Raw genomic sequence first — 7,089 nt, 5'->3', positions numbered from 1 at the left:
GTTAGGGAGAAGGTATTGTGGAGGGCCCTGAAGTTCGTGCCATGCCCCTGCTGTAAGATACAGCTTTTTTCAAGATACGTGAAAAATATTGAGCTTCTGCTTTTTGGGAAATGAGCCCGTCCCTTCCTGGTGTGCACAGTCTTTTTCTCTTAAGTCCTCCGGGAATGTTGTTACTTTTGTCCGTTCTATTTTGGAAACTCGATGCTCTTTAAACCATCTTGAGCTTTAAATTATGCGAAAGTGCATAATTGTTTGCAGGTTGTTGCAGTCAACAACCTCTGATTGTTAATTGGGGGTCTCAGCTGGTAAAACAACTTAACGAGGTTTTCGTTTGAAATTAATGCTGCCCAATAAAATTGTGCTCTCTGAAAGCTTGTTGCATGTGGTATTAAGATGTAATGCTCTAGAATAGCATGTGTGTGAAATAAATATCAATATTAGATAACATTGGTTTAACCTCTGATTGCATTGCTAATTAAATGCTAAGAGGTATCTTTCAATTTTACTCTGTTCATTGGTAATTGAATGCAAGTGGTATGTTTCAGTTTTTCTTTCCTCAGTTTTGCAGGGTTTGCTATTATGGAAAAGAAATAGAATCTTACTTTCTAATTTGAGCTATCAATAGTGTTTATCATAGCTTAATGACTCTCTTTCGTAAGTAACTATTCACTTGGTTTTCAGACAACTATTTCCTGGTTTTCTCTGTCATTGGTTGCTCCTTCTCAGTGTTCTTTGCGAATTCTTTTTCCGCCTCTATCTCTTAACCTTGGAATACCTGTATTCTGTCTGCACTTAATTCCTTAGTGATCTAGTTCATGAATTGCTAGTTTGAAAATGCCGCCTCTGTGTCATACATTCTCAAGTTTGTGTCTAGTCCTGAATTCCAGACCCCAGTGTCTGCTGCCTTGTTATTTGTCTTTAGAGAACCTGAGTTTCTAATATGCATCGTTTTCACTATTCTACAATTGTATGTACTGAGCAATTGTATGTAGAAGTAAAACACTACATCCTTTGGTACAGATAATAATAATATGACCAAAATTTCTCCAATTTTAAGATGTTGATTATGGATGGGATTATGAGTTTTCAAATAGTAGAGTAGTGGAGAGTATGGATTGGTTAAATGAAGACTGTTGTAATAAACTGGCCAGAGAGAGCATAGAGCAAGAATTTTAGGTGTGGCATTCTGTTAGGACCTGCTGCTGCTGCTAAGTCACTTCAGACGTGTCCGACTCTGTGCGACCCCATTGACGGCAGCCCACCAGGCTCCCCCATCCCTGAGATTCTCCAGATATTAGTAATACACAGTTGCTGCCTTTTTAGAGCTCCCAGTTTAGCAGGGAACACAGATGTGTAAACCAGTAATGACACCATGGTGTGACCTGGTTAGTAGTAATTAGGTAGCATGTTAGTCACTCTGGGTTGCCACAGTTTCACAAAAGAGGTGCTGTCTGCATGAGAACAAACAGATGTTCCAGGCAGCGAGGGTAGAGGAGGTAGAACCACATTTGCAGCGTTGCAGGTAGTGTTTTGACATTTAACATCTTGCAAACATGAAGACCTACAAGACCTTCTAGAACTAATACCCAAAAAGGATGTCCTCTTCATTATAAGGGACTGGAATGCAAAAGTAAGAAGTCAAGGAACACCTGGAGTAACAGGCAAATTTGACCTTGGAGTACAAAATGTGAAGCAGGGCAAACGCTAACAGAGTTTTGCCAAGAAAACCCACTGGTCATAACAAACACCCTCTTCCAACAACAGAAGAGAAGACTCTACACATGGACATCACCAGATGATATATACTGAAGTCAGATTGATTATATTCTTTGCAGCCAAAGATGGAGACGCTCTATACAGTCAGCAAAAATAAGACCGGGAGCTGACTGTGGCTCAGATCATGACCTTACTTTATTGCCAAATTCAGACTTAAATTGAAGAACATAGGGAAAACCACTAGACCATTCAGGTATGACCTAAATCTAATCCTTTGTGATTATACAGTGGAAGTGAGAAATGGATTTAAGGGAATAGATCTGATAGAGTGCCTGAAGAAATGTGGATGAAGGCTCGTGACATTATACAGGAGGCAGTGATTAGGACCATCCCCAAGAAAGAGATGCAAAAAGGCAAAATGATTGTCTGAGGAGGCCTTACAAATAGCTGAGAAAAGAAGAGAAGCTAAAGGCAAAGGAGAAAAGGAAAGATATATCCATTTGAATGCAGAGTTCCAAAGTATAGCAAGGAGAGATAAGAAAGCCTTCCTCAGTGAACAATGCAAAGAAATAGAGGAAAATAATAGAATGGGAAAGACTAGAGATCTCTTCAGAAGATTAGAGATACCAAAGGAACAATTCATGCAAAGATGAACATAATAAAGGACAAAAACGGTATGGACCTAACAGAAGCAGAAGATATTAAGAAGAGGTGGCAAGAATACACAGAAGAACTATATAAAAAGACCTTTATGACCTAGATAACCATGATGGTGTGATCACTCAGCTAGAGCCAGACATCCTGGAATGCGAAGTCAAGTGGGCCTTAGGAAGCATCACTACAAACAAAGCTAGTGGAGGTGATGGAATTCCATTTGAGCTATTTCAAATCCTAAAAGATGATGCTGTGAAAGTACTGCACTCAATATGCCAGCACATTTGGAAAAATCAGCAGTGACCACAGGACTGGAAAAGGTCAGTCTTCATTCCAATTCCAAAGAAAGGCAATGTCAAGGAATGTTCAAACTACTGCACAGTTGCACTCATTTCACATGCTAGCAAAGTGATGCTCAAAATTCTCCAAGCCAGGCTTCATCAGTTCTTGAACCATTAACCTCCAGTTGTTCAAGCTGGATTTAGAAAGGGCAGAGGAACCAGAGATCAAATAGCAAAAATCTGTTGGATCATCAAAAAAGCAAGAAAGTTCCAGAACAACATCAATTTCTGCTTTATTGACTATGCCAAAGCCTTTGACTGTGTGGATCATAACAAACTGGAAAATTCTGAAAGAGATGGAAATACCTGACCTGCCTCTTGAGAAACCTGTATGCAGGTCAGGAAGCGACAGTTAGAACTGGACATGGAACAACAGACTGGTTCCAAATAGGAAAAGGAGGACGTCAAGGCTGTATATTGTCACCCTGCTTATTTAACTTATATGCAGACTACATCATGTGAAGTGCCAGGCTGGATGAAGCACAAGCCAGAGTCAAGATTGCCAGGAGAAATATCAATAACCTCAGATATGCAGATGACACCACCCTTATGGCAGAAAGCAAAGAAGAACTAAAGAGCCTGTTGATGAAAGTGAAAGAGGAGAGTGAAAAAGTTGGCTTAAACCTCAACATTCAGAAAGCTAAGAACATGGCATCTGGTCCCATCACTCATGGCAAATAGATGGGGAAACAATGGAAACAGTGCAAGACTTTATTTTGGGGGGCTCCAAAATCACTGCAGAAGGTGATTCCAGTCATGAAACTAAAAGATGCTCCTTTGAAGAAAAGCTATGACCAACCTAGACATTATATTAAAAAACAGACATTACTTTGCCAACAAAGGTACGTCTAGTGAAAGCTATGGTTTTTCCAGTAGTCATGTATGGATGTGAGAATTGGACTATAAAGAAAGCTGAGCGCCGAAGAATTGATGCTTTTGAACTGTGGTGTTGGAGAAGACTCTTGAGAGTCCCTTGGATTGCAAGGAGATCCAACCAGTCAATCCTAAAGGAAATCAGTCCTGAATATTCATTGGAAGGACTGATGTTGAAGCTGCAACTCCAATACTTTGGCCACCTGATGCGAAGAGCTGAACCATTGGAAAAGACCCTGATGCTGGACAAGATTGAAGGCAGGAGGAGAAGGGGATGGCAGAGGATGAGGTGGTTGGATGGCATCACTGACTTGATGGACATGAATTTGAGCAAGCTCCAGGAGATGGTGATGGACAGGGAAACTGGGCGTGCTGCAGTCCATGGGGTCACAAAGAGTCGGACATGACTGAGCGACTGAACTGACTGAAACATACGTGTGTTAAGGCTCTATTTTTAACAAACTAAGCCTGGAATTTTGTTGTTATTTGGCTATTACATTCAAATTAATTAAAAATTAAATAAAATTAGTGCCCAAGCATTCCCTTTTCTCTGTATCCTCACCAACACTTGTTATTTGTTGTTTTGTTGATAATAACCATTGGGACAGATGTGGATTTGTATCCCATTGTGGTTTCGATTTGTGTTTCCTTGATAATTAAGCATCTTTTCATGTGTCTTTTGGCCATCTGTTCATCTTCTTTGGAAAAATTTCAATTCAAGTCCTCTGTCCATTTTTTAATTGAGTTGTTTGCATTTTTTAAGTTGTATGAGTTTTTATATATTTTGGATATTAACTCCTTATTGGAAATATATTTGCAAATATCTTCTCACTTTTGGTAGGCTGCCTTTTTGTATTTTTGATGGTTTCCTTTGCTGTGCAAAAGCTTTTCAGTTGATGTAGTCTCATTTGTTTATTTTTCTTTTGTTTCCCTTGCATGAGGGGACTCAACCAAAAAATATTGCTAAGCTGTCTTGGTGGGATTGTAAATAGATGCAGTCCCTATGGAAAACAGCTTTGAGATTCTTTAAAAAATAAAAGTAGAGCTGCCATATGATCCAGCAGTTTCACTTCTGGGTGTTCACCTAAAGAAAACAGAAAAACCAATTCAAAAAGACACATGCCCTCCAATGTTCATTGCAGCATAATTTACAGTAGCCAAGGTATGAAAGCAACCTAACTATCCAGTGCAGACTAATGGGAAAAGAAAATGTGATATATGAATAATACTTAGCCATAAAAAAGATAAATCTTGACAATTCTGTCAATATGAATTGATCTAGAGAGTATTATACTCAGTCCATAAGTCAGAGAAGGACAAATACCCCATGCTGTCACTTATACATGGAATCTAAACAGCAAAACAAAACAGCGAGAGAACAAACAGGTAGTTTCCAAAAGGGAGGGGATAAACAGGTGGATAAAATAGGTGTACGGGATTAAAATGTGCAGATCTCCAGTTATATAATAGGTAAACCATGGGATGTAATACAGAACATTAAGAATATTGTCAGTAATACTGTAATACCTTTGTATGGAGACAGATGTTTACTAGGCTCATCATGATCATTCCACAAGGTATGCAAATATCAGGTCACTATGTAGTACACCTGAAACTAACATAATATCGTTTGTCAACTATATGTGAATGTAAAATTAATTTAAAAACTATTTCTCAGTCCACCAGGTATATTTCAAGTGCTCAGTAGCCACAGGTGACAGAATAGTATACGTTTTTGTTATCACCCAAAGTTCTATGGCATGGCTTCCAAAACTTAGTGGATTAGCAAGGCATCTTCTAGAGCAGGAGCAGCTGTAGCATATCTTTGTGGAGGCATTTCTTCTGCCCATGTGTATACCCTATGGAGGACATCACTGTCAGTGATTCTGACTATACAGTAGGAGTCCTGTGTGAGGCAAGAGAGAAACCTAGTTCTTGTTTTAATCATTGCTGATTTTTCTGGAAAAATTCACAATTAACAGTTGTGTGCAAAGTTTACAAACAATGCATTGTCCTAGGTCATGAGTGAAACCTAGCATGTGCAAGGTGGCATCATCAGGAGGGGATAGGAAAGCATAGTCATTGCCTGAGTGACACAGATGGTATCTGTCTTCTGCTCTCTACTGTTCTGGAACACCTATTATAGGGAAAGAGCAAATTAGCCAATGGTGGTATTCAGGCTCTCTCTCTCTCCCCCCATTTTGTAAATAATGGTTATGTAACAGCTGAGATCACTTAGAGCACTGTGCACGTGCCTTACAAGGTACTCGCTTGGCCATGGGCTTCTTTTGTTCTGTAAGCATGCATAAGCTCCATCTGGAAAGCTCTTGTGGGCTCCATTATGGTTATGTTAAGTCTGCTTCTGTGTCAGCCAGGAGAAAAGTTTAGGTTATGACTGCTGCTGCAACTGCTGTGTCAGCCAGGAGAGAATAAGCATGTCTGCAGAACTACAGCTCCTCGCTTCTTCTTCCAGCCTCTTAGCTCATGCCTTGCCTACTGTGGGTTCAGCAAACAGTGTGCACAGTGAGGTACAGCAAAACACCTATGTCCCGTCGCATTCTAAGTAGATAGAAGAGCACGTGCCACTTGGTTCACACCCTGCCGATAATGAAGGTTAAGGGAGAAAGGAACTCACTTGGGGTGTTTGTACGTTTTAATGTGTGCAACAGGTGCATGTTCATATGTGCTTTTTATGAATCATGATATTTATTTACATAGTATATGTGCTCTCTATTATGTTATCTCTATTATGAGTTCTTTTTACATGTATAGCTGGTTTTATACTTTATAATATTTTCAGTTTGGATTAAACAAAAATGCTTTTTGAAGTCAAATTTTGTGATTTTTGTCATTCCTCATGAAGGAGAGAGAGAGATGTCACTGGGGAATAGCATAAGTGTGCTTTAAATGTATTGGTGGAGTATTAATTTTACTGTTTGTCCAATTCAGTACTCAGCTTCAGTCAGTCAGCTACTCAGCTTAACAAAGAATATTACCAACTCCTTCCTGGAGATAATGTGTTGACACACATATACTCACTCTTGTGGGTACAGATGTATTTTACAATCATAAAAGTCATAAGTTATTCAATAATAATAAAAATAATAAATCAATATTTTCTCTTATCCCCTACTAACTAGAGATTATGAAAACATGTCTTATATCACTGCTAATGACTTTACATGTAAAAAATCCTGCTATATAAGCACAAGCATAATTACATTTTCTCATAAATATGTCCAAAATAGATATTTAATAATTATGCTCATTGTTAAAAAAAATTAAGATGTATGAAGAGACTCTAAATGGATCAATTTATGATTAATAAGGGGTGTTGAAGAGTGGGTGAGAGCTAGATTTTGGAGAATAAGTATAAGTGTGGGGGGGAAGCAATTGAATATGAAGAACTAACATTTAAGTGAAGGTTAAAGAGGAGGAAAAAAGATCTCAGCAAAGATATTCATTTGCATTATACACCTTTACTTTAGCCAGTTTACTTGCTGTT

The 7,089-nt window shown here is 38.8% G+C and overlaps 1 protein-coding gene across 3 annotated transcripts in view; it reads left to right on the top strand.

The window, feature by feature from the left end:
* The window catches only part of WDPCP (WD repeat containing planar cell polarity effector), a 293,475-nt gene that overhangs the window by 616 nt on the left and 285,770 nt on the right, over nt 1-7,089 (top strand). The window lies entirely within an intron of this gene.

The sequence above is a fragment of the Bos indicus x Bos taurus genome, chromosome 11 (genome assembly GCF_003369695.1).
Source record: "Bos indicus x Bos taurus breed Angus x Brahman F1 hybrid chromosome 11, Bos_hybrid_MaternalHap_v2.0, whole genome shotgun sequence".
Classification (NCBI taxonomy): Eukaryota; Metazoa; Chordata; class Mammalia; order Artiodactyla; family Bovidae; genus Bos; species Bos indicus x Bos taurus.
The sequence above is the reverse complement of the archived record's forward strand: the minus strand, read 5'-3'. Positions and strand labels throughout refer to the sequence as shown.